The sequence below is a fragment of the Rattus norvegicus genome, chromosome 1 (assembly GCF_036323735.1).
Source record: "Rattus norvegicus strain BN/NHsdMcwi chromosome 1, GRCr8, whole genome shotgun sequence".
Classification (NCBI taxonomy): domain Eukaryota; kingdom Metazoa; phylum Chordata; class Mammalia; order Rodentia; family Muridae; genus Rattus; species Rattus norvegicus.
Window position 1 is genome coordinate 144,867,602 of NC_086019.1, and position 27,500 is coordinate 144,895,101.

The 27,500-nt window shown below is 43.9% G+C and overlaps 1 long non-coding RNA gene and 1 other non-coding gene across 2 annotated transcripts in view; both read left to right on the forward strand.

Moving 5' to 3' along the window:
• The window catches only part of LOC102555928 (uncharacterized), a 32,598-nt gene extending 13,020 nt beyond the window's left edge, over window positions 1–19,578 (forward strand). Inside the window, exons 4-9 of the long non-coding RNA XR_010060635.1 lie at window positions 1–3,497; window positions 7,202–7,316; window positions 8,243–8,347; window positions 8,863–10,206; window positions 13,916–14,059; window positions 15,743–19,578. The exon at window positions 1–3,497 is cut by the window's left edge and continues 1,338 nt beyond it. This is a non-coding gene — a long non-coding RNA (uncharacterized LOC102555928). The remainder of the gene's footprint in view (window positions 3,498–7,201; window positions 7,317–8,242; window positions 8,348–8,862; window positions 10,207–13,915; window positions 14,060–15,742) is intronic.
• A 6,676-nt stretch (window positions 19,579–26,254) lies between these two features.
• On the forward strand, window positions 26,255–26,318 carry Scarna15 (small Cajal body-specific RNA 15). The gene has a single exon (NR_106671.1). It is a non-coding gene; the product is annotated as a small Cajal body-specific RNA 15 (primary transcript).
• Window positions 26,319–27,500: the final 1,182 nt, after the last annotated feature.

Here is a 27,500-nt window from a genome sequence, read left to right on the forward strand (position 1 = left end):
CCACCATGGTGGTGAAGCCATGACAGCCAGAATATGAGGTGTTTGATTACTGCATAGTCAGGAGTCAGAGAAATGTATCTGGTCCTTGGCTAGGGTAATGGCTGCTCTTGGTTGTCAACTTGACTGCATCAAGTGGCTAGATACACTTGTGAGGGATTTTTCTTAATTAAATTATTTGAAGTGGGAAGTCCCACCTTTAATCTAGATCTTTTGAGATGGGAAAATCCATCTTTAATCTAGGCCACGCTTTCCAGGGGCAGCCTGTATAAATGATAAGGAAGAAGGAACCCCTTTGTTCTTCGCTTGCTTGCCCTTGCCTTGCTGGCAAGTTCATCCCTTTACTGGCATTATAGCCAACTGCTTTGGGATTCCGGCATACACTGAAGACCAGCTGAGACATCTTGAACTTTCTGTTGGTAGACAGCCAGTGTGTGTGTGTGTGTGTGTGTGTGTGTGTGTGTGTGTGTGTCTTAGTTCTGGCTTTATTGCTTTGAAGAGACATTATGACCATAGCAACTCTTATAAAGGACAACATTTAACTGGGGCTGGCTTACAGTTTCAGAGGTTCAGTCCATCATCATCATGGTGGCAAGCATGGCAGCATCCAGGCAGACATGGTGCTGGAGAAGGAGCTAAGAGTTCTACATCTTGGGGTTAGGGATTTAGCTCAGTGGTAGAGCGCTTGCCTAGCAAGCCCAAGGCCCTGGGTTCAGTCCCCAGCTCCGGAAAAAAAAAAAAGAAGAGTTCTACATCTTGATCTTCAGGCAGCAGAAGGAGACTGGAACCTTAAAGCAGGCCCTCACAGAGACACACCTACTTCAACAAGCCACACCTACTGCAACAAGCCACACCTACTGCAACAAGCCACACCTACTGCAACAAGCCACACCTCCTAATAGTGCCACTCCCTATGTCCAGGCATTCAAACACATGAGTCTATGGGGGCCGTGCTGACTAGAACTTCTAGAGATTTGTGACTAATATATCTGGCTTCTTCCTTTTCCTGTTTTTATTCAGTCTAGGACCCCAGCCCAGCCCATGGGATGATGCTACACAGGTTCAAGGTGAAGCTTCCCTATTCAGTTGAGTGTCTCTAGAAACACCCTCATCCACATCTTTGCAGGATGTACCAATCCCAGCATCTCCAACATCCCGGGGTCTCCACTGCAACTTCGGCTTCATCTTCACAGCCTCATATGATGGTCTCTTTTGGTCTTCTTGTAGGGACTCTGACCCCACCATTCACTGCCTGATCTTAGCAGCTCTCTGGAACCTTGGCAGAAGCCTCCGTGGCCCTACAACCCTCACATGTTGCACATCTGCTAATCCAGGACGTTGAGGGTGACAGGTTCTGCCCACAGCTCAAGATGTGCTCTGTCCGTTCTACCACAGCTTCCGTGCACTTTAGAGGCTCAGCCTAGGAGAATGTCTTCTAAGCGGTATTTTCAATGTTCACTCTGACAATTTCATGCATATATGTAATCACATTATCACTCCATTAATAATAATTAATAATAATCAGCTCACATTAATCACTCCACCCCCTCACATGGGCCTCCTACCCCACCTCCCCCAGTTTCCCCCACCTCCTGCCTCCAAGTCCTCTTCCCTTGTTTGTGTCTTTGTGGTTTGTTCCTATTTTTAAAGCAGTTGTTTTAAAAGCAGAGAATCCCTTCCTCTGCGTTTTCAATCTGGCCTCCAAAATCTTCCGCCTTACTCCGGAGGGCTAAAAGCCACGTGGTCAGATTTACCACAGAAGCGACCGAACTTCTCCAGACCAACTTTCTGTGTTAGTTTCTTTCTCCATTGTTTCTGACAATATGCTTGTCAGAAGCCACTCCAGGTGAACAAAGATTTAGCTCATGGCAAGCAGTGGAGTGCCAAGTGTGGTAAGACTGCACCAAGAGGCAGGGAGCAGAGTGAGGGATCTGGTGTTTGTTTGCCTGGGCTTTCTGTTTAGAACTGTTTGTTTTCACACTGAGTTTCACTGTGTAGACCAGGTTGGCTCCAACGTCCTGATTTACCTGACCCGGCCTCCCCGGAAGAACATGCATAGCCTGGAACAACTTTGATTGCGTTTCAAATTTTTTTTCTCTTTTGTTGGTTCTAAAATAAACTTTTTAAAAAAGATTTATTTATTTCAGGCATGTGAGTACACTGTCACTCCCTTCAGACACACATCAGAAGAGGGCATCGGATCCCATTACAGATGGCTGTGAGCCACCATGTGGTTGCTGGGTATTGAACTCAGGACCTCTGGAAGAGCAGTCAGTGCTCTTAACCGCTGAGCCATCTTTCCAGCCTCAGTTCTGAAATTTTTGACTATGCTGTGACTTGACATAGTGTATCATCTTCTTCATGCATCTTGGTTTCTATTAATCTTTCTCCTGTGGATTTATGGATTTATTGTATTTATCCATTTGAGTCACTGGGTTTTGCCTTTTCTTTTTCTCTCTGTTCCCTTTTTCCTTCAGACAGGGTGTTTCTCTATAGCTCTGGCTAGCCTAGAGCCTGGCACATAGATGAGGCTAGCCTTCAACTCATGGGGATCTGCCTGTCTCTGCCTTCAAAGTGATGGAATTACAAGAACTTGCTGCTATATCTGACTACTAAGTTTTCAATATTCTTTTTCTATCTTGCCTTCTCTCATGTCCTTCAAGAACAATAACTCGTCCCTTTGGGATTGCGCCACATTCACTGACACTTTGTTCTTTATTTTAAAAGCATTTTCCTACTCTGTTTTGTGTTTGCTGTCTGAGCTCATGTGGATCCAATTAAAGTTAATCTATTTCAATATGAGATGACATTTTTTGCAAGAATTTTTGGTACTTTTAAGTAGGGATATTTTTACTATTTTCATTAGTGCAGTTATTTTTGAACATATGGTATACGGTTTGCCGTACCCTTTCCTAACAATTGCATTCCTGGCAGTTCTTTGCCAGTTGTGACTGATTTATTGCTGACCACTGTGTGCTGCCTTTTCCTGTCTAGATTCAGCTCCTGTATCATTCTCCCCACCAGCAAGGACATCGGAAGTTGTCCTGTTACTTTGTAGCTGCTGTGTAGCTTGCTACAAAGCTTTGTTGACAGATGTTTTAAGCTTGGAAACTGTTTCATCTTCCTGCATCTTCTTTTTACCCTTTTCTAGGTAGAGATCTGTGGTTTTGAACAGGAGTAATTATTCTCCAGCGGGAAGCAAGGGGAAGCACAGTCCCCAATAGTCAGGGAATTAAGAGCTTCTCCATCCTTCCAGATGGGAGTGGGTGCCCGCCCACCCCCCCATCAGCCAGAGGACACTGGTACCTTTTGCTCTAATTCCTCTGGGGACTCAGGTAGTTTCCTTCTTCTGCCCCTCCCTCCCTTGCTTCCTCCCCTGCTCCATCCCTTTCTTTTGTTTTTGTAACACCAGGCTTCACTCAGTAGCCCCTGTTGGATTCACTGTGTGGCCCAGACTCAAGGCAAAGCCTGCTTCCGCCTCTTGGTGCTGAGACTTACAGGTGGGAACAGAGTTTCTTTTCCTTTTTCTTTGTCCTTTTTGAATCAGTTTCTGTATGTCAAGAAACTACCTGAGCCTATGTGTGGTGGGCCATTCTGCTAGTGTTTGAGAGGAAGGGGAAGGAGAGTCAGGAGTTCAAGATCATTCTTAGCTACCTAGGAGAGTTCCAAGTCAGCCTAAGCTGCAGGAGACCAAGTGTAGAAATAAATTTTGTTTGTTTTTGTTTTTTAAAGAAAGAGGGGCTGGGGATTTAGCTCAGTGGTAGAGTGCTTACCTAGGAAGCGCAAGGCCCTGGGTTCAGTCCCCAGCTCCGGAAAAAAAAGAACCAAAAAAAAAAAAAAAAGAAAGAAACTGAGCAAGGTGTAGGGGTACATGCTGGCAACTCCAGCATTCAGGAAGAGGGAGAGTTCTAGGCTAGTCTGGACCATAGAGAAAGACCCTCCTTCAAAAAAGCTCAGCTAGTTTCTTGACACACTGATCAATAAACTGATCAATACTCAGTTGAATTAAACGACTGGTTAAAAGCTCTCTGAGCACACACTGCTCTAGAAACTACCTTGGTTTCCCTAAGAGTCTCAGCTCCCTCTTCACCTCTGTGAGCCTCCCCGGCCCTCTGCTCTCCCTTGGCAGTTCTTTGTAAAACTATAAATCTAAGTAATCACAGCCCCAACCCCCTTGTTTTCCTTCTCCCTGAGGCCATTCCCAGAGGCAATGGTTCCTATTGCCTGATTGCCTGATGTCTAGTAACTTGAAATCTGTTTCATATAGCTCATTCTTTTTATTTTTCCAAGACAAAGTTTCTCTATGTAGCCCTGTCTGTCCTGAAACTTACTCTGTAGACCAGGCTGGCCTCAAACTCGGAGATCTGCCTCCCCCTGCCTCCCTAGTACTGGGACTATAAGGTGTTTGCCACCATCACTGGGCTATAGAGCACTTTCTTTTTATCCTTATTTTAGTGTAACTGTTCCTGATATTCTATCTAGGTTGGATGCAAAAGCCCACGTTTGTTGTAATCCGTACTCAGTAATATGTGCAGTGTGCCAGACGTTGGTCGGAATGATCACCGAGGTGACTTTGTTACAGCAGATACAATGTGAGAACAAGATACCTCTTAAGCAAATAGTTGCAACACAATGTATCAAGTTCAAATAGAGACTAATAAAGAGACATTCATAGTCCCTGCCTGAGAGTTGAGCCAAGATAATTTTTCAAAAGGGCCTGAAGATAATCCAGAGTCCTTGAGGGGAGGCTCCTAACTAAAATGGTACCCGGTAACTGTGTAGAGAGACACTTCAGCTTCCTTCAAAGTGCCTCAAGTATAAACCCCTAGGGAGGCTTCTGTAAGAAGCAAGAACCCTGAAAGTAGAGGAAGGCAGATCTCCATGATTACAAGGACATCCTGGTCTATGTAGTGAGTCCAGCTAAGGCTAAATTCAACACAAAACAAAATAACCAACCTAGCTGGGATTAGTGGTGAACTCCAATACTCCCAGTGCTTGGGAGGCCAGGGAAGGAAGATCTTGAGTTCTAGGGTTGTCTGGGCTATGGGTCCCTGTCACAAAAACAAAGCAAAATAAAATAAGCCCCAGTTTACTTCCTGCATCAACACCCAGAGTTTTTTCAACAAAATGAGCTTGCTCACACAACTGCTGACCCCACTTTTAGAAAGGTACAAGTTTCCCACCGATAGAAGCTTTAAGGTCTAGAAGGTCTACAGCACACATCACATGACATTCTACCCATTCTTTTTTTTTTTTTTTCTTTTTTTCGGAGCTGGGGACCGAACCCAGGGCCTTGCGCTTGCTAGCCAAGTGCTCTACCACTGAGCTAAATCCCCAACCCCCTACCCATTCTTGTAGCTAGACCCTCATAGCTCATGGTTCACCCGGGGCAGTGCCCTCTGTTGACTTTTTTCTGGACTTTTGAAATTTTTGTTCCTTTTCAAATCTTTGTTTCTGCTTCATTTGATTGCCATTCATCTGCCCAAGTTCAACATGGACTGTGTAGGTGTAAGTAGCCTTGCCGTCTCCTACTGCTCCAAGTGTGCCTCAATTGCAGTGGCTCATGACCAGCCAGGACAACCATCCCAGCGTGTGTGTGTGTGTGTGTGTGTTGAAGGGTAGGGATTTGGGGTAGCACATTATCTGCATATTCCAAGATGTACAGGCCATCTTGATGTTTGCTGGATGAATGAGCTCTGAGTGGGCTAGAATAACAGGATCCATTTCCATCAATAAAATATGCATTTATAGGGCTTGCAAAAGGGCTCAGTGGGTAAAGGCATTTGTCACCAAGTCTGACAGCCTGAGTTTGATCACTGAAACCTGATGACAGAAGGAGAAAATCAACTTCTGTAAGTTTTCTATGATTGTAACACTTGTGCCAAGACATGAGTGTGCTCCACCTACTTGTATACCTCATAAATACATAAATGGGGGCTGGAGAGATGGCTCAGTGGTTAAGAGCACTGGCTGCAATTCCAGAGAGCCCAGGTTCAATTCCCAGTATCCATGTATAACTCTAGTTCCATGTCATCCAACATTGTCACACTGATACGAATGCAGGCAAAACACCAATGTATATAAAATAAAAATAAATTCCAAATAAATACATGTATCACAGTGTTGTGGTGTATGCCTTTAATGCTAGCAGAGGCAGAATCAGGAGGATCTCTATGAGTTCAAGGACAGCCTGGTCTACACAGTTCTAATATAGCTAGGACTACATAGAGACACCTCAATCAATCAATCAATCAATCAATCAATGCAATTTAAAAACTTTAAAGTACCTTTTTAGTAAAACATCTTCAGTGGAAGTGAACCAAATATGGGAGGGGGAGAACTGTGTTTATACATAGCCTAGCATTTAGAAAGAGAAATTCTTGAATATTCCAATGAGTTGTCTTAAAGGAAGTGATGAAACAAATATTTCCATTTAACCAAAAGCCTCCTTCCTGGTATACCCCACATGTGGTCACATCTTAGATCGGGTGAATTATGCTACTTGGTTTTTCTTATCATCTTGGTGATTTTGTATAGTCTTTAGTCACATGCATTGCAAATATCTCATGATGCTGCCTGTTGAATTGAGTTAATTTTCTTTTTTTCTTTTTTCTTTTTTTCAGAGCTGGGGAACGAACCCAGGGCCTTGCGCTTGCTAGGCAAGCGCTCTACCACTGAGCTAAATCCCCAACCCCTTGAGTTAATTTTAATAGAAAACTTTAGCATCTTTTTTGTCCTAGTCAGAATTTATATTTTATTTAAGAATGTTCCTGGGTAAGGTTTTATTTTTTCTGAAAGTGTGTGTGTGTGTGTGTGTGTGTGTGTGTGTGTGTGTGTGCGCCCGCGCGCGCCCCACGGCACATATGAGGTCAGAGATTCTCTGATCTATGCCTGCTATCTGGAATTGGAATGCTGGGATTACAGATCCATGCTACTACAGGTTTCCGGGGATCTGAATGCAGATTTTCAGGCTGAACAGCAAGCCTTTTTCCTTCCGGAGCCATTTCCATAGTCCTGAAAGTTTTAATTTTCATATAGAATTATATGTGCTAGGAGATGGGGACTCTGTTTAATTTTTCCTCTCTCATTGACAAGTTGATCCAGGTCTATTCATTAGACAACTTTCTTATTGGTCTCCAGCATCTTTTTGGTTATATCAAGTGTCCATGTGATGAATTTGTTCCTGTTCTGTCCTTTTATCTAGCATTGTGTCAATGATACATCCTTACAGTGAGGAATGTAAACACAATCCTCACCAGCAGTACAGGAGGATGACTTCAAGGAAGATGGCTTCAAGGAGGATGGCTTCAAGAGCAAAGGTCAAGACAAGGCTTTGCTCTGTTCTAAAAATCACGTTGATGTTAATTTACATATTCCAAATATCATGTTCTTATTGAAACCCCATTCCTTGTGGTTTCTAATAACCTCTTTGACACAATAAAGCATATGCTAATACATATGCTTGTAGCTGTCGTCCAGCATATAAACCTTTTTGTCCAGCCACCCCTTTAACCCTCTGAATATTTAATCCTGCTGAATATGGAAACATTACTTTTAAAGCTTGCTGCATTGTGTTTTCTAGGTTAGATCCTTTTTTAACTAGTTTACACATTCAGTTCTCTCCACAATATATCCTTAAAGAACGGATAGTAATTGTCAAATTATTCTAGGTTTAGGCCTCAGCATCAGGGAAAAGATGCAGATTTTTCTACTTGTCTTTGGAGATGGTGCATCAGTGTCTTCTCACATTCTTTCTGCTCCCCTGAAAACGAAACAGACGGCAATCCAGTTTCCACTTTTTGGGGAAACTCAATTTTCCTTCTATACAAGCTTTTAGGCTCTTCCTTTTAGCTTTGCAAAATCTTGTAAGAATTTGTATAATGCATGGTGTGCTTGTATGTGTGTATAGTGTGTGTGTGTGTGTGTGTGTGTCTGTGTCTGTGTCTGTGTCTGTGTGTGTCTGTCTGTCTCTACCCCCCCCCTGTGTTTTAAGTTTACTCTGCTTAGTAGTCTCTCAGTATAAAGTCACAGTCTCACTGGCCTGGACTTTGCTGATCAGGGTAGGGTTCTGGCCTTCATGCTTGCTGTGCAAGCACTTCACCAACTGTTTTAGCCCTAGCCCTAGCCCTAACCCTAGCCCTAACCCTAACCCTAACCCTAACCCTAACCCTAACCCTAACCCTAACCCTAGCCCTAGCCCTAGCCCAAGCCCTCACCTATAATTTCTTTCTCTTTTCTTCAATAGGGATGGAGTGGGGAGAGCCAGAGAGCACACAGCTTTTCTAAATATAGACTATTTCTCAGCCATCTGATGTCCCACCATCCCACCAGCAGACATGTCCCACACGAGGTAATTCCTACTCTTCATTTCCTCGGTTTAGAATATAAATGGTGTCCCCCAGACATTTGGAGAGCACTTCCAGTATGAGAGAAAGGTAAGAAAGCCGATCTGGGGGCTTGGTAGCTCAATGTTTGGATGCTTGTCAGGAAAGAGAGAGAATGGCAGGGCCATGCCCTGAGTGGTTAAAAGATGGATTCTACTTCACAGACGGATACAAATTCCAGCCTACACACATACACACACACACACACACACACACACACACACTCAGCAGCCTCCACTCCAGGAACAGTGCTGGAGAAAGGTTTTGCTTTAAGCCAGATCTTGGCTTTCAGCGGTCCCTAGCACTCGAGTCCAGGTGTGTTCACTCATGCACAGTTGGGAAGAGATTACTGGGGACAGGGTGTCAGCTCTGCGAGAGTTCACAGAGGGAAATGACCACTCCAGAAAGAGAAGAGTGCAGTCATTAGTAGGCATGCTGTGCTTTGCAAGTCCCAATGGTCACTCAGCTGCTGTTGTTCCAGTGATGGAAGTCCCAGCTGGTGAGGAAGCTGCTTCATCAGGATGCTTTGCTTGAGATTTTTCTTCCCCCCTTTTGGAAGATGCACCTCGAAGAGACCAGCTCCATGCTGGTGCTGTAGCTGCAATCAGAGGGCTTGGATTCTACCCGCTGCCCTGTCACAGCAGCCACTCTGATAACAACAGACAAGAACACAGCTGCCGTTCAACTCCCACAGGCTGTCTCATGCGGTCCATGCATCTGGTTGTGTGACCCATGTTTAGCCAATGCTGGTTACCTCAGAAATCTTGGTGCCCGTGTAATACTTAGGGTTCTTGTCTTTTCATTTTTTTTAAAAATGTATTTATTCATTATATAAGTACACTGTAGCTGTCTTCAGACACACCAGAAGAGGGCATCGGATCCCATTACAGATGGTTGTGAGCCACCATGTGGTTGCTGGGAATTGAACTCAGGACCTCTGGAAGAGTAGTCGGGTGCTCTTAACCACTGAGCCATCTCTCCAGCCCAGGGTTCTTGTCTTTTCAATGTCTTGCATTATCATATTAAAATATAAGGTATGCCTCGTGTTACATTGTGATTGAACAAGGTAGCTGGAAAATAAAAGACAGAGGACACTGACCTCATGGCAGCAGGTTGTCCTTTACTAGAACATTGAAAGGCAGGAGCCTCTCTGAGTGGGCAGAGACTGTGTGCTGTGGGGGCTGGGAAAGCTGGGCCTTTATGGACGATGAGAGGGGGATGGGGCCAAGAATTCTTGTGGTTTTTGTGAGAACTGCTGTTTGGAGAGACACCTGGGACTATTCCCGAATGGAACATTTAACTTGAGATAGATTTCTTTATCGGGGGGCAGGGTGATTCCTTAGTTTAGGAGGTCTTTGCCCAGCGCTTGGGAGGCTGAGGCAGGAGGATCACTGCAAGTTTGGTAAGTTTGGGTTATAGGTTCATCAGCTTGAGTCTGTCTCAAAAACAAACAAACAAATAAACAAATAATTCAAAACAAAATAAAAATATCGCAAAATATAAAAGCCCATTTTAAATATTTTCCTTTGGTGCTTAGGGATGAACAGTAGCCCGTTTTCATCTATAGTGTTCCCAGGTAGATCTGTCTACATGCACTATGTGGATATTTTCAGGAATGAGTAATCTGTAAGTTTTACGTTGCACGTCACCCTGGGTATCGTGACAAAGTCACACTGTTCTGTTGTCTTGCTGGGACATGACTCATCCCGTGGAACAGGTCGGAAGGTGTGAAAGCCATTGTCAAAACGGTTTTTGAAGCTGGGCTGCGGGCACATACAGGCCTGCCATGCCGCTACCTGGGAGATGGAGGCCAGACAATCAGGAGGTAAGTCTAGCCTGGCTCCATGACACTTTGTCTCAAAACAAAGTAAAAGAAAGAAAGTGACATCGACTAAAATCACCAGTTATGTTAGGGAGGATAAAAATGTTTAACAAGGTGTGGAGAGAGATGGCAGGGCCCGGCACAGTGTCTTTCCTGTGTCTTCTTAGACAGTACCCACTAGTGGGTGTGTTCTGTTAACTTGTACAGCAGGGCAGCTAAGGGAGAGGCTTGTATTTGGGTTTGTACAGTGTTAGTTTCACCCTGAGATTCTACAGAGCGTGTAGGGGGGATGAGAGCAGGGCAGCTCTGCAGAAAGCTGGGCATTGTTGGGCAGGCCTTGGAGAGAGAGGGAGGGAGGAATGAGCAGTGGTGGCTGAGGAGACAGCAGCGGGTTGGCTGTTAGACAGTTAGTTACTGATCCACTCCTGCAAATGAAACAGTGATGTAAAGGACTGAAAATCCAGTTATGGGCTATGATGGGCAGAGGGAACCTGAGGGAACATGGCCATGCTGAAGTCATGGAGCGGGTGATACAATCCGAATGCATCACACAGGATAAAAAGCAACTCATAATAAAGCATACCAAAAGACAGATAAATCATAGCTGCATATGAACCACAGATACAGTAACTAAATACATAAAGAATACATTTTGGAGAAACAAAGGAAACCAAGCTCTACTGACAGCTATCCCTCAGCCCCCAACTCTGCATCTCATGTGTATATGTAAATACCACCAATTGTCCAGCACGAACCATGAGGTACAGGCTGATAAATAACTTATTCATGTAAGTAAAAATGTACCTCCTGTGAGCTTACCCAAATAGACTGGCTATCCATGGTATATAGTGTACTAAAACCATGCTAGAGACCTGAGACCTGTATTTTCAAACATACCAGACCAACAAAAATTTTAACACTCTCACCTGAATCACAAAAAAGAAAAGGTTACCTAACACTGTGGTAACACTGTGGTGGTGGCCCACAGACATGTGGTCTGATCATCAGGGTGTGCGTTAAGAGATCCACAGGAAGAGAATTTCTGACAGCTCCAGTGGCTTTAGCTCACCATGATTGTCGATCAAAGCGGCCCACTTAGATTTCCATCAGTCTGCCTCACTGTGGTCCTGTGCTTCCTCAATGGTTCCTCCTCTCCCTCAGTGGTGCTAAACAAACCTCAGGACCTAGGGGGCCCAGTGCTGTGGCTCTCAGCAGCTCTCAGCCAGGTTAATTAATATCTAACCATCTCTTTGCATTTGTAATAGCTCTCTGCCTGGGTAAAGTCTCTCGCTACTAGGCCTGATGACCTGAGTCTAATCTCAGGAACTCACATGGTGGAAGGAGAGGACTGACTCTCAAAAGTTGTCCTGGGGGGGTTGGGGATTTAGCTCAGTGGTAGAGCGCTTGCTTAGGAAGCGCAAGGCCCTGGGTTCGGTCCCCAGCTCCGAAAAAAAGAAAAGAAAAGAAAAAAAAAAAAGTTGTCCTTATCTCCAAACATGAACCATGGCATGGTTCACATGTGTGCACACAAACACACACAAATAAATAAATGTAATTTAAACATACTTTTAATTGATGATGATGCTGTCAATTATAGCCAATGAAACTGATCAGTTTGGTTAAGTGTTATTCAGTATATTATGACTTTCTTTTTTTTTTTTCTTTCTTTTTTTTTTTTTTTTTTTTTCCGGAGCTGGGGACTGAACCCAGGGCCTTGCGTTGCTGGGCAAGCACTCTACCACTGAGCTAAATCCCTAACCCCATGACTTTATATTTTTAACATAACACAATCACAACACCTAGCGTGTACAAGACCCTGGATTCCACCTCCAGCATGACAAAAAGATAAAACTTTTTGATCAGAGAAAGATTTTCAACAGATTGAAAAGGCAAATTACAAGCTGTGGAAAATATTTGAAAAGTTATGTCTAATGAATGAGTGTTACCCAAAATAGGCAAAGAGATACTAAAACCTAGTGACAAGAATTCAACTAAAAAATAAAATGGGCTGGTGGGGGGGGGGGGGAGCGTGTGCAGAGATGGCTCAGTAGTCGAGAGCACTGGCTGCTTTTCCAAAGGTCCCTGGTTCAATCCCCAGGGCACCCACATGGCAGCTCACATCTGTCTATAACTCTGGTTCCAGGAGATCCGACACCTTCACACAGACATACATGCTGGCAAAACACCAATGCACATACATTAATAAAGAAATGGGAAAAAAAATTGGGTCAAAGACCTTAGCAGAGACATCACCTGGGAAGACATGCTTACATAGTAAATAAACACATGGAGAGACCACCACATCAGCCATCAGAGAAATGCAAACTGAGCAACAACGAGAAATGGCTGCCCACTCACTGGAATGCCCAAACCTGGAGCACAACTCCAAACGTTGGTGAGCATTTGAGTCAACAGGAAGTCTCATTCACTGCTGGTAGGAATGCAATAGTATCCAATTCAGAAATTATCACATGACCCGGCAATTGTTTTCCTTAGTATTGACCCAGACTATCTGCACAAAATCTTGAAAATGAACGTAATCTTAGTTACTTTTATTACTGCTGTGATAAGTCATGAGAACCGAGGCATTTAATTTGAGACTCGCAGTTCCAGAGGGTAGGACAGCTCATGGCCATCATGGCAGAGAGCATGGCAGTAGACAAGCAGGCATGGTGCTGACAGCTTACATCTGATTCACAAGCAAGAGGCAGAGAGCTAACTGGGAATGGTGTGGGCTTTTAAAACCTCAACGCCCACCCCCAGTGATACAGGTCCTCATACAAGGCCACACCTCCTAATCCTTCCCAAACAGTTCTACTAACTGGGACCAAGCATTCAAATACATGACCCTATGAGGGTCATTCTCATTCAAACCACCACAGTTTACAGTAGCTTTATTCATAAGTGTGAAGGCTTAGAAGCAACCAAGATTTCCTTAAAACCAGGAAACAAACACTACAAAGTAAAAGAAGACTCTATGAAAGGCTACAATGCTGTATGACTCTAACTGAATAACATTCTGGAAAACGCAAAGCTATGCAAAGGGTGAAGATGTCATAGTTTGGGAAAACAACAGGGAAACAAGGCTACCTTGAGCAGGGAAAATTCTCTGTAAGGTCCTAGAATAGTTGATACATGTCATTATATATTTATTAAAACCCACAAAGTGTACAACAGAAAGAGTGGCAGTGGTATGCCAGAATGAAAGTGATGTGCATGGAGTAGAGTCTCTGTACCTCCTCCCTCTCCTTCTCCCCCTCCCTCACTCCCTGCCCCTTCCCTCCCCGCCCTGTGAAGTTCATGTGCTCTTAATTTTTTTTAAAAATCTAATTATGAATTGGGCAGTGGTGACACAGGCTTTTAATCCCAGCACTTGGGAGACAGAAGCAGTCAGATCTCTGAGTTCAAGGCCAGCCTGGTCCTCAGAGCTAGTTCCAGGACAGCCAGGGCTACACAGAGAAACCCTGTCCCTAAAACAAACAAAAATCTAGTTATAACCTAAAGTGCAATGAAACAGACAACAACAAGGTGGAGGCGAGTCCGCAATTGAAAACAGCAGGCTACGGTAGCAGATCTCAGAAGAAAAGGAACCAACTTAAACTCTTACTAAGAAGTGTTAGCTGAGTGTGGAGGCACACATCGGTAATCCTAGCTGAGAAGAACCAGAAGTTTAAGGCTAGACAGATACACAGTGAAACCCTGTCTCAAACAGGTCAGCCAGCCAGCCAACCAACCAACCAACCAACCAAGCATGGTCCTTGTGAGATGACTTAGTGGTTAAAGATTCGTGCAGCCAAACCTGACGACGGGAATTTATCTCCAGGACTGTTATGGTGGAACAAGAGAACTGACTCTTGTAAGTTGTCCTCTGACTTCCATATACTTGAGCCCCCAACCCAAGAAATACATAAATAAATGTAATACATTTTTCAAGGGTTGGGGATTTAGTTCAGTGGTAGAGTGCTTGCCTAGCAAGCACAAGGCCCTGGGTTTGGTCCTCAGCTCTGAAGAAAAAGAATTAAGTACAAGCAAAGAAAAAGGACACTAGAGAAACAGCAAAAGAGGAAGCACATCCATTACAAAAGCTAAACTTGTAATGTGAACTGGGTATGGTGGCACACATCTTTGATCCCAGCACTCAGGAGACAGATGCACGAAGATCTCTGAGTTGAGGCCAGCCTGATTTACACAGGGAATTCCAAGACAACCAGGGCTATATAGAGAGACAGGAGGTTGGGGGAAACTCAAATGATCAAATTCTTGGAATTCAGACCTGGGACAAAGTGGCTGAGGTACGTAAGTGGACCTGGCCTCCAGGTTCTTCCAGCATCCCTCAGGGTAGAGCTGGCATACTCTGCCCTCTTCCAAAACTTTCTTTCTAGCTCAGGAACTGGGCTTCCCCTCCCCCAGAAGCTCTTGTGTATATAGCCAGACATTTTGGCCTCTCAGTCTCTCTCTCTCTCTCTCTCTCTCTCTCTCTCTCTCTCTCTCTCTCTCTCTCTCTCTCTCTGTGCTTGCTCTTTCTCTCTTCCCTCTCCATAGTGACTTCACTGACTCTTGTGGTCAGTGAACTTCCCCAAGAGCTGACCCTAATAAACCTGCTTTCATACTTTAATTTGGCTTGAATTGGCCCATTTCGTCAGTGGAGAATAACTTGTCACAAATGATAGCAGGAAGTTTTAATTCCCAAGCCACCTCTTTTGAGGCACCAGTAGCATAAATGTCAACTGGGGCCAGGGAGATGATTTAATAAGTTAAGATTCTTGGGGTTGGGGATTTAGCTCAGTGGTAGAGCGCTTGCCTAGCAAGCACAAGGCCCTGGTTTCGGTCCCCAGCTCCAAAAAAAAAAAAGATTCTTGCCACCTGTTGGGGTTAAGGAGTCGCCACACAAACCACTCAGACTCTGGTCTCAGTTAAACAGGGCGGGTTTATAGAACACATAGACTCAGGAGCTGAAGGCTATGTCCACAAACACTGTCCAGAGACAGTTTATATAGAAAACAATCACAATGAGCTCATACCAGGTACTGGGGAGTTTCACAGCAACGATATGAAAGAGCTGGCGGGCATGGAACAAAATGACTACAGCCGTGCTGGGGAGAGGGGAGCTCGACTCTGCCAAGCCTGATGACCTAAGTTCCTAGGATCTGGAGGATGGAGAAAGAGCCAGATTTAGAACAACAGAAAGCAAAAGCGTGTAAGATCAGGTATGAGAGAGTACACAGTCATGTGCAGAATTTTGCTTGGCCTTCGCTGTTTCATGGGCTAGTTTGAACTCACGGACTACAGGAGCCCTGCTTTTCCCTCTGGAGTAGCTGACTGGCAGTTCAGAAACCTATTATAAACGGGTGATTTCCAAGCAAAATATAACTTGCCAGAATCCCAGAAACGTAGAGAGGTTCAATAACCTCGCTATCCTAGGTGGTTTTAAATCTATACTGTAATGAGCCATTTATTAAGACAGCTTCACACTGAGTTTTCTGTTCAAACTTAAGAGGTAACTCTAAAGTTTCTTACTTTTGTGTTTTTTTTTTTTTAGATCACAGAACAATATGAAATGTTCCCTGTTTCCTGCTCTAAAGGCAGTGGGACCTGAGAGTAGAGCCTAAAAGTGAGGTGGAATAGAAGTTTCACGCAATCGTCAACTTTAGACAGTTCATACACTGAGGGTTGAGGTGAGTCACACGTGTAAGGTGCTCACACAATCACAAGGGCAAAAACATGTTTTTCTGTAGAGGCCCATGAAGAACAACAGCTGAGGTAAACTCGCTTTTATCCATGACACCTGGGAGGAACATGAAACACAATCCAAGGACAAGGCTGTGTTTTTGAGGAAACTGAGGTCACAAGACTTTTGTTGTCTTGGAGGTTTCCAAGCAAGCACTCAGATTTGTCACAGTGACTCCATTCTTGGTCTGTATTCTGACACCCACAATTTAAAGACTCTAGTGTTTCTCTCCAGTTTTTTTTTTTACTTTTTAAAGATTTATTTATTTTACTTATTTGAATATACTGTAGCTGTCTTCAGACACACCAGAAAAGGGCATCAGATCCCATTACAGATGTTCATGAGCCACCATGTGGTTGCTGGGAATTGAACTCAGGACCTCTGGAAGAGCAGTCAGTGCTCTTAACCACTGAGCCATCTCTCCAACACTCTAATGTCTCTTTAAGTACCAGCACTCAGCTGGAGGACTGGCTCAGTGGTTAAAGGTGGTCAAAAGCACTGGCTACTCTTCCAGAAGTCCTGAGTTCAATTCCCAGCAACCACATAGTGGCTCACACTTGTACGTAACTCAAGTTCCAGGGGATCTGACACATTCACACACACACATTCACACACACAGGCAAAACGTCAATGCACATAAAATAAAAGTAAATAACTAAAAAGAAATAAATACCAGCACTTAAATAATAGAGTCACGGGCATGGCTATCAACCTTGCTCATAGCAGATTCTAAGTATCAACAAATGGAATCTAACAGTGTCCCCAAAGAATAATCTATGTGACCTGAAAGTTATTTGTAAAGACTTTTAGGGGGGGCTGGGGATTTAGCTCAGTGGTAGAGCGCTTGCCTAGGAAGCGCAAGGCCCTGGGTTCGGTCCCCAGCTCCGAAAAAAAAAGAACCAAAAAAAAAAAAAAAGACTTTTAGGATTCTAATCAAAGTGCTTCATTAATTTGCAATAAATGTTACCATTAAAACACTGACATTTCGGGGTTGGGGATTTAGCTCAATGGTAGAGCGATTGCTTAGGAAGCGCAAGGCCCTGGGTTCGGTCCCCAGCTCCGAAAAAAAGAACCAAAAAAAAAAAAACACACTGACATTTCCAGAAGAAAAGATAAAATCTCTTCCTACTTGGTTATTTACTGTCTTTCAACAATATTTTAAATCTCATACACCTTTTGTTCAGTATATTCATAGGTATTTTATATTGGCACCTTTAGATGGATTTTTAATTAAAAAATTACATTTGTGTGTGTATGGTGTGTATGTTTGTGTGTGTGTGGGGTGTGTGTGTATGGTATATAGGTGTGTGTAGTGTGTGTGTGTGGTGTGTGTGTGTATGGTGTGTATGTGTGTGTGTGTGGTGTGTGTGTATGGTGTGTATGTGTGTGTGTGGTGTGTGTATGGTATGTATGTGTGTGTGTTTAGTGTGTGTATGGTATGTATGTGTAGTGTGTGTGTGTTTGGTGTGTATGTGTTTGTGTGTGTGGTGTGTATGTATGGGTGTGTGTGTTGTGTGTGTGTATGGCGTGTATGTGTGTGTGTATGTGTCTGTGTGTGTCTGTGTCTGTGTGTGTGTATGGTATATATGTATGTGTATGTGTGTGCGTGGTGTGTGTGTGTGTGTGTGTGTGTGTGTGTGTGTGTGTACCAGGCCTGTCAGAGGACAACTTGGCAGGCATCAGGCCCCTCTGTCTACCACATGAGTTCCAGAAATCGAACTCAGATCATCAAGATTGGCTGCAAGTGCTGTGAATTGTCTCGCTGACCTGAGTGGGTTTTATTTTCTCACACTTTGCTACTGATATGTAACAAATTTAAACAATTAACCTTTGAACCCATGAACCTATGAACAATTAAACTTTGCTAGACCTTCTAGTAGTTTATCATTACAATCGTTTTAGAAAGAGAATCATGTCCTTTGAAAAAATATGTTCGTTTCTTTCCTAACGAATCTGCCTTTTGTTTTATTGCCCTGGGAAGAGAATGTACCATCATGTTGAATATTAGAAGTAAAAATGGATAGTCACATTTTACTGTTTCCTGTGACAAGAACTATTAAGCTTCACATTTACAATAGGCTTCTGCTAAAAGCCTTTCATCAAATTGCTATCTGTTCTCCTTTTGCTAAGTAGACACTGGATTGTTAAATGTTAACCACTCAGCTAATTGTATAGTATTAAACTTCTAAATTATGAACAGGATGGATTGCAGTGATAGACTTAAATGTTAAGCACTTCTGGGGAAACTTTTTTTTTACGTCTATCTAGGTAGACTGCTAGGTAGCTTTAGTGATCTGTCAAGAGCTTTATCTGTTGGTGGGTTTAACTCCAAGTTTTCTCTGGAGCTATCTTTGCTGGGTTTAGTTATTAAGACACTACTGCTAGTAAATGATCTGAGCACTTTCTTATGTTAAAATACAGTGTCTGTGGGGGTGGAGAGATGGCTCAGCAGTTAAGAGCATAGACTGCTCTTCCAGAGGTCCTGAGTTCAATTCCCGGCAACCACGCAGTGGCTTACAAATATCTGTAATGGGATCTGATGCCCTCTTCTGCTGTGTCTAAGACAGCTACCATGTATTTATATACATAAATAAATAAATAATGAAAATACAGTGTCCATGATAGCAAATCAGGCAAGTAAAGTATGTATAACTTGATGCCCTGTTCCAGGCAGAAGAGCCAGGGTGAGAAAAGCACTCTAGAAAGTGAGTGTAATCGTCTCACTGTGAGGCCCTGACTCTCTGTTCTTACTTCTCCACCTCCTCCTCCTCCTTTCTTCTTCTCACTATGTAGCTCTGGCTGGCCTAGAACTCTTCATGCAGACCATGAACTCACAGAGATCTGCCTTTGCCTCCTGAGAGCTGGGATTAAAGTAGTGAGCTACCATGCCCAGAAAAGTTACATCTTCTTAAATGAGTAAGAGGAATGAAATGGATTTGGCTCAAACTGATAACAAATTAACATTTTGTATATTGAATCCAAAAACCTTGTATGTTTGGATTGAATGTAAGATCTGCTTTACATCTATGTTTACAGACCAATTCTTGTTTTCTTTTTTTTTTTTTTTTTTTTTTTTCTTTTTTCGGAGCTGGGGACCGAACCCAGGGCCTTGTGCTCGCTAGGCAAGCGCTCTACCACTGAGCTAAATCCCCAACCCCCAATTCTTGTTTTCTTATTTTGTTCTTTTTTGCTTCAAATTCTGGTTCCAATCTCCTAGGATCCGAAAGAAATGTTTGAACACACTGTTCTAACCCTGTTTACAGACAGCTTTTGGGTTGTACATTCCTGGAGAACTCTGACAGCTAACTGGTTGGTCAGTCAGTGCCGCCCCTGAAATCTTAAGTCTTTCCTGCAACTTCACAATGTGAATTTGGAAATAAGGCTGCATGTGAGTAAATAGGAACAAGCTGAGCTTTTAAATCCAACAGGATGGGTGTCCTTATAAAACACAGAAAGAAGGAGCACAGCGTGTGACAACAGGGTAGAGCAGTGCTGCTCTAAGTCAAAGCATACACATGAGTTATAGCAATCACCAGAGACTAAGAAAGGCAAAGATATCTATTCAAAAATGACAGAGGAAGCCTGACTCTACCAAGACACAAATGTCAAACGTCTGTTGTTTTAGACTCTCAACATTTGATGTCTGCCCCCAGGAAATTAATCCAAAAGTGATTTTACTTATCTTCCTAGACTCAAAAGTACCAGGTCCCTGACCAAGGAGCTCTTCATCCATTCCTTAATGAAGATGCATGGGCTTGCAACCAGGGCGAGTAAAGACAGCTATTGAGTAACGGCTACTGAGGTGCAATGCAGACTGTGCTCTATATAAGCAGGGTGTCAAGACTGTACAACACTAAGAAGCTTTTAATAGCCAGGGCTGTCTGGCACAAGGTCGCAGAGGAGTGTCGCAGGGGCGGGGCAGCAGAGCGGCGGACTTCAGTGCCCAGGATGACGCCTGCCAGGTGAGCAGAGAATAGCTTACTCAAACCATTGAAGCAGCTCTCCACGCCCACCCAGGATCCACAAGCCGGTCCGGAGTCTCCAAGCACCCAATCGCCAAGCAGCAAGGCGCCAGCAGCAGCGAACTCGCTCTGAGCATGCGCATAGAGAACCGACAAGTCCTCATGCGCTGCGCAGTGCCAGAGGTTGAACTTCCTACCGGAAGTGGGTTCATTTTCCACCGGAAGGAGGCTGAAATTGCGGCCGAAATCCTGACACCTGATGCTGGCGGCTTTTGTTTCGCGAAGTTGGGCCAGTATGTGGCCACCTTTGGCGGCGGGTGACTGGTGTCCGGGTAAGTGACTGGCGTGGCAGACGTCCCAGGAGTGGGAGAGGAGATGGGTAAGCTGCTCGGGTGTCGATCGTCCTTCTCTGTGCTTGGTTTCTCCATCTTTTTGCTTAGCCCAGGGAATGGAGGGGTCGATAAGGAAGAAGAAATACGCGGTCACACAAACTGAAGTTAAATTAAGCACACACATGCATGCATACGTACGTACAGACATGCATACATACAAACATACATATTCACATGCAGAGAGCTGTTGAATATTGGCTCTATAAATCCAGGCGTTCCTAATCGATGACTCTTGCTCGAGGAATCACTTGTTGCAGTAATTATAGCGCGCGTGCGCACATACACATTTAGTGGATGATTTTTTTTAAAGTTTCTTGAATATGTAAGCAAAGTCATTTAATGTTAGAAATGGGACAAAGCAGTCTTGATGATACATCTCATTTCCACTTCAACTGAAGGACAGCAAGGAGACGGTGGAAAGTGGCATGTTTTGTTAAGGAAAGTCATGACTAAAATCTTGTAGAATTCTTGTACAGAGGAGCCTATGCAAATTGTTTTTAAATTGCTTTCCGATGGGTGGATGGGTAGGAGGTTGGAGATTTGAAGGAGTGAAGACAGTGGTAAGGTCATTTAGATACTAGTTTGATGGCTTAGTAGTTAAGAGAATTTGTGGCACTTCCAGAGGACCCAGATTTGATTTCCAGCACCTATATCATATTGCTCACAAATCACCTGTATCTCAGGACCCAAGGAGTCCAACACACTATTCTGGTCTCCTTGGGCACCACACACATAACGTATGTCATTCACTCACATAGACACACATACAAATACAAATTCAAACATTATGTGTGTGTGTGTGTGTGTGTGTGTGTACACACATACATGTTTAGATAAGGTGTGAGCCACCAAAGGAAAGTCATTCATCAGTCATCTACATGGTTGACTGTAGATCAGTGGTTCTCAACCTGTGGGTCACGATCCCTTTGGGGTCAAATGACCCTTTCACAGGGGCTACCTGAGACCATTGGAAAACACAGATATTTACATTACGACTCATAACAGAGGCAAAATTACAGTTATGAAGTAGCAACGAAAATAACTATGTATGGGTCAGCACAATGTGAGGGTATTAAAGGTCACAGCACTGGGGAGGCTGAGAAGCACTGCTCTAGATGGGGATGAGTTTGTCATGTCAGCCGTTTCCAGTATACTGTGTAGTAACAATGCAAAGGTGGGAATTCTCATCAGCTATTGCCTGTTATTGCATAGAAAACCCTCCCTGGGGAATCTTAAGCAAGATCGGAGTTTCCCCTTAGAAAGCTTGTTTGAGCTTTCACTATGTCTTTGTTGTAACCTGTAGAACTTCACCCTAGACTCTTTATAGAAGTCCGCTATAAAGGATTTGTAAGTTGCCCACAGGTTGAGGAGAGATGTAGCGTTCACTGTAATCAGACCTCTCTCTCTTTGTAAGTAACATTACGTCTGGTGTTTGTGCAGCCTTGTGTGCCCTGCACTAGTGCAAGCATCTTAAGTCTACCTTTTATTATTGCTATTAGCTTTTATACTACAATGGAAACATGTAGAACAGTGGAAACCTGTCAAGGAAGGGAGCCTAAGAGGTCCAAAAAAGTAACTGTATGTTAGGCAATACAGAAACATTATCGACATGTATAAGAGACCTTAGTAATAAGGAACTTATTCCATTAGGTGCTCACTGTGGGGGATCCCTAAGTACTACCTGTAAACACGTTTCAAATTTTTGGTCTCAAGATACCCTTAAAATTATTGAGAGCTCAAAAGATCATTTGTAGGCTAATAATATTTGTGCTGTTAGAAAGCGAAAGCTGGCCAAGTGGTGGTGGTGCATGCCTTTAATCCCAGCATCTGGAAGGCAGAGGCAGGTGGATCTCTGTGAGTTCAAGGCTACCCTGGTCTACACAGAGTTCCAGGACAGCCAGGGCTACACAGAAAAACCCTGTCTCAAAAACAATAACAACAAAAAACAAAAACAAAAATCAACAACAACAAAAACAAGAAGAGAAGAAAATGAAACCTGATCTGATAAATGTTTTAAGGACAAGAATAAAGAAGCACACACTCTAGTAGTTTTGACAATGGTCAATGTCTCCACATATTATGTAGATTCTAGTTCAATTCTACTGTTTGTTATTGAAGAGGGGGGAGGACAAATAATGCCTTGTTTAGATGAAAAGTGTCTTAACCTTACTTAACTTTGGAAGGCTTTCAGAGGCTCCCATGGGAAGCGTATTTTAAGCATAAGTGCTTTCTATTCAAGCCTGATAATACAGACCTGAAATCCAATGTTCCTGAGACGTTATATCAGGAAGATGGCAGTTCAAGAACTGTCTGGAAAAAAAAAAACAAAACTGTCTGGATAACTGAGTGAGACCTTGTCCCCAAATAAAGTGTAGGAATAAATAAACAGCTAGGAATAAAGGTCAGTGCAGAATCAGTTAACATGCACCAGGCTCTGGGTTTAAGTGGCTTTATCCAAATGTTACAAAAATAACTTTCTGTTTTATAGGCGGATGGTCACTGTTGTGACTGTGACATGAGCAGAAGTGTCACCTGAAAATGCAGTACTGCACAGTGCACGGCGCCACACCCCTAGAAGCTGTATAACTGAATAACTGTAGACACAAGATGCAAATGGGCTTACACTTTGTATTTCCTTTAGGAATCCTGTTGCCTGCCACTCCTGCTAGGATTCACTACCAGAGCCTCAAACAGGCTAGACAAGTGTACCACCAGTGAGCTGTAGCCCAGCCCTCAGGGCTTTTGTTGTCTTAGGTAACCAGCTCAGACTTTCTCCAGACTTACCAGTTCATTGCACTGGGACACGGAGCAACACTAGGTACTGTCCATAGCTCCTCATTCTCTTGGTCAGTGTCTCACCTCCTGCCAGGAACCTGCAGGCCGCTGCTGTCCCACATCCACATCCCCTCTCTTGAAAATGCCCGTGAGCTTTGGGTTACTATACAGAAGTACATGCCGTTACTGACTGGTGTTGTTATGTGAGTAGGTAAACGATGCTTAGATTTTCTCATATTGGGCTGGGGATGTAAGTCTGGTATGGCGGGTACCTTGTGTGGACAAAGCCCTGAGCTTGGTTCCCAGCATCAGAGTTGGGGAGCAGGGGAGACCCCACGGGGAGAACCCATGGACTCTTAGGTAGAAATCTTTGTCACTTAAGGAATCCCACTATGAAAGTTTTGACCATCCACTGCCTTGTTGGAAAGGATGAGATTTCAGTAATGGCGAGTGCTTCCACTTGGTTTCCACCCTCGGAATATTTAAATCTGGTCATTTATCGAGAAGGACTGTTAATAAGTGCTGAGTTACTTTAATTGTTGTTTTATGTCACTTTGTGAGGGAGTCTATCAAATGATTTTTAAAGGTACTTCACATTTAAGAAGGAATCCAGGAAACAGCTATGGTTACAAGTTTGTCATTATCTTTACAAGGTGTAATTTCCTCTAACAAAAAAAAAAAGTCTTAGTTTATACCCTGGAGGGAGGGAGGTGTCTCTGCAAATGCCATGGCCAGCAGTGTCACATTGATCCCCATGAGGCAAGAAGGAATGACAGTTTGACATAACGTAGTTGTCAACATTGTTCAAAATTCTAGTCTGACCTGGTAGTTTACTTTAGGTATATTTTATGCAGTACAGTTTGGAAAAAGTCTCCTCATATATCTTGTATATCCACTTTGTATATGGTGGATATAGAATCCACCATAAGATGGATTCTGTGTAGGCTACATGTGTTATCTTAAGGGTCTTGGAGAAGATCTCCAAGAAGATCTGTATGTGGTCTCAGTCAGATAGTGCAAAGGTCACTGCACTATTAACCATCTCCAGTTCTGTTTCTAAGGGATGGAGGCAGGTAGGGCCTAGCTCTACAGATAGCACAGAGGTCTGTCCATTAACAGCATCCATCCTCAGCCTTCTGGGCAGAGAATAGATTGTACATCTCTTCCTTTGAAGAGACAACCCAGCATGTTTAGAGTTCTCGGTTTCCCTAGTGCCTATGTGTGAGCACCAGGACATTGTGCCCTCTACAGTAAACCAAAGATAGCCAGTATAGTTAGGTCGTGCCTTGAGGTAGTTTGAATAGGTGTAGGTGTTTGCTTATAGTGACACTTTTTGGAGGGATGGCCTTGTTGGAGTTGGTATGACATGCAGTCTCCTTCTGCTGCCTGTGGATCAAGGTGTAGAACTCTTGGCTCTTCCAGCACCAGGTCTGTCTGCACACTGCCATGCTTCCGGCCTTGATGATAATGGACTAAACCTCTGCAATTGTAAGCCAACCCCAAGTAAATGTTGTCCTTTGTAAGAGTTGCCTTGGTCACTTTAGTGCTTTTTCACAGCAGTAAAACCCTAACTAAGACATGCTTAAAATGTCAGGTAGGTGGTTCAACAGTGGGCTAGTGGGGTATTTACACATACTAGTCTGGACCAGGGATTATGATTCAGAGCTTTTAAAATAACGTATCATAGATCTTTGGGCTATCTTAGGAATAGTCAATGCTACACCAAGTGTTAAATTTGAGTGTCAGAGCTCTCTTGTACTAATGGGGGAGCATACACCACCACATCCAACGCCACCCTTGGATCTTCCACACTCATTCTCTACTCAGATTAGAAGTCACCACAATTACAGGTGGACTGTGTCAGACCCCTCGGTGTATTAGGACAGAAGAGAACTTTGCCTCATCCCACAGCCCCTGAGCATACACTGGACGGCTGCTTTGATTTCTAATGAAAAGGCTTTCCTTTGATTTGTAGGATGAGTTGATGTCTTGTTTCTCTCCTCAGGTGTATGTATTACCTGAACACACAGAGCAGCTGTTTCCATGCTTGGATCAGTCAGAGATTATGCAGCCACAACTATGCCTTAGATGTGTGTAATTCAAGTGGAGAAAACACAAGCCCGTGATGTCGATATCAACACTTGAGTGTTCTGTAAACGGTGAGTGTGCAGTGTGCAGCACTGCTTGAGAGCGGTGGGAGGTAGCCATGCTCCTCAGAGGTGATTGTGAGCCATGCAGCCATTAGGACAGAGGGGAGGAGGTTCCGCTCCGGGTGTTAGGACCCACCTCGTTGATGGCTTATACAGTGTACGTGGTAAAGACGGTGCTGAGCATCTGACCCTTCCCCACTCGCAGTCCTTGTTTTTACTGCTCATTTCGCTCTTGCTGCTTCTCTCCCCTTCAGTTTAATGTTTGCCACGTGGAAGGAAACGGTAGGTGGCAAAATGCCGGGCCGGCTTATGGAAAAGTAATTTGCAAACAAATGATGGGTTAGTTCTGCCAAATTTGAGTAAGTGAAAGCACAAGAAACCACATTCTGTTAGCGTCTGAGAAAAGGAAGGAACGTCAGTCCAACAGAGAGTGGAGCCTCATTTATTCCAGGATTGGTGTCAGCGGAAAACAAACAGTGATGTGGTGGCACACAGTGACGAGAACCAGGCAGCAGTGGCTCTTTTGAGTGGCAGTGGTGCCAAGTCATGGGTGCAATCCTTGCTAAAGGCAGATACTGACAGGCAAACTGTTGCCTTAGCTCTGTTAACCATCGGCAGTGAGGGAAGCATATCTTCAGTGTTCATATCTCTTAGAGATCTTGTCTGTAACATCCAGACATTTTAAGAACAGTGGTTTAAGACCACAGTCTCATTTTGTTGTCCTGACAGCCTTAGACTTGTGGCAGTCCTCCTGCTTCAGCCTCCTAAGTGCCAAGATTACAAGGTTGAGCCAGCATGCTTAACTTCTCGTTTAGTTTCTTCAGATAGGGTCTCATGTAGCCCAGGCTGGCTTCAGACTTGCTATGTAGCATAGGATGACCCTGAACCCTTGATCTTCCTGCCCTTGCCTTCTAAATTCTGGGATTACAGACATGCCCAGTTAAAATATAATAGTGGTAAGTGGTGGGTTTAGTCATATTCTTTTGGAGACTAAGACAATAGAGTCCTTGAAGTCAAGCTGACTCTGCCTTTAGCCTCCTACATGAAAAGGTAGATAGAACAGGTCTTGTTTGCAAAATAAATTCAAGACCTACTTATCTACCAACAGCTATTACCTACTTCCCACAGCCTTCCTACAGGAAGTGGGTGGAGTAGACTCCTGGATGAGAAAGGTGGGGAAGGCCAGAGTGGACACAGTCTTTACTAGTGATAGGAAGGTGTGTGGAGATCAGATGGGTGGGTTAGAAAGTTGAGAACATGTTTCCTGTACTGCAGGTTTAGAGAATCTAAAAGTGTACTGTCATTTACACAATTCCACACCACAGTGAATTGTGTGAGGGCCATGCAGGGTGACAGTTATACCAGATGTGAGGGTGAGATGCTGAGACTGCCCAGCTTCCTGTAAACTTTGTCTTGTTTGTACTGAAGGCCAAGTACACGCTTCAGAAATATTTTATTGGGGTTGGGGATTTGGCTCAGTGGTAGAGCGTTTGCTTAGGAAGCGCAAGGCCCTGGGTTCGGTCCCCAGCCCTGAAAAAAAGAAAAAAGAAAAAAAAAAAAAGAAATATTTTATTGTGTGTGCACAAGTGATTACCATCTTTTGAATCAGCAGAGAGCTGATTGTGTGTGTGTGGGAGGGAGGGGGGAGAGAGAGAGAGAAAGGACGTTTACATGCCATGGAACTCATATGAAGTTCAAAGACAGTTTGCACAGTCTCTCCTTCCATCATGTTTGCTTTGGGAATTGAACTCAGGTCCTCAGGTTTGCTAACAAGTACCCTTACCTGCTGAGCCATCTCACCAGCCCAGGAACCAATCATTTAAACATAACCCTTTTTTGCTATTCATGGTGGCTCATGCATATAATCCCAACAGTTGGGAAGCTCAAGCAGGAGGCCTGCCACAAGTGTGAGGTCATCTTGGGCTACCTGGTGAGACACTGTCTCAAAAAACCAAAGCCTAATAGCTAGCTGCCACCACCAACAGAAACCAAAACAAGGAAGGTAATTCTGTAAACAGAAGCTATTTGGTTTCACCAGCAGTCCATGCTGTTTCATAGCCCGTGTTCCTGCTTGTTCATGTATGTGTGTGCTATGTGTTATGTTCTGGATAGTCTGACTACTAACTTGCTAGTTCCACCCACCGTCCTGTGATGGCTTCACAGACTCTGTCCCCTTTGCTAGGGTGGGGAGCCAGCCCCTTTGTGCACACTCAGGCAGGAGTGACACGGTTACACAGCAGGGAAAGCTGGAGAGGATGTTTAGGAGTTTGGCTTATCTGCTCAGCATCAG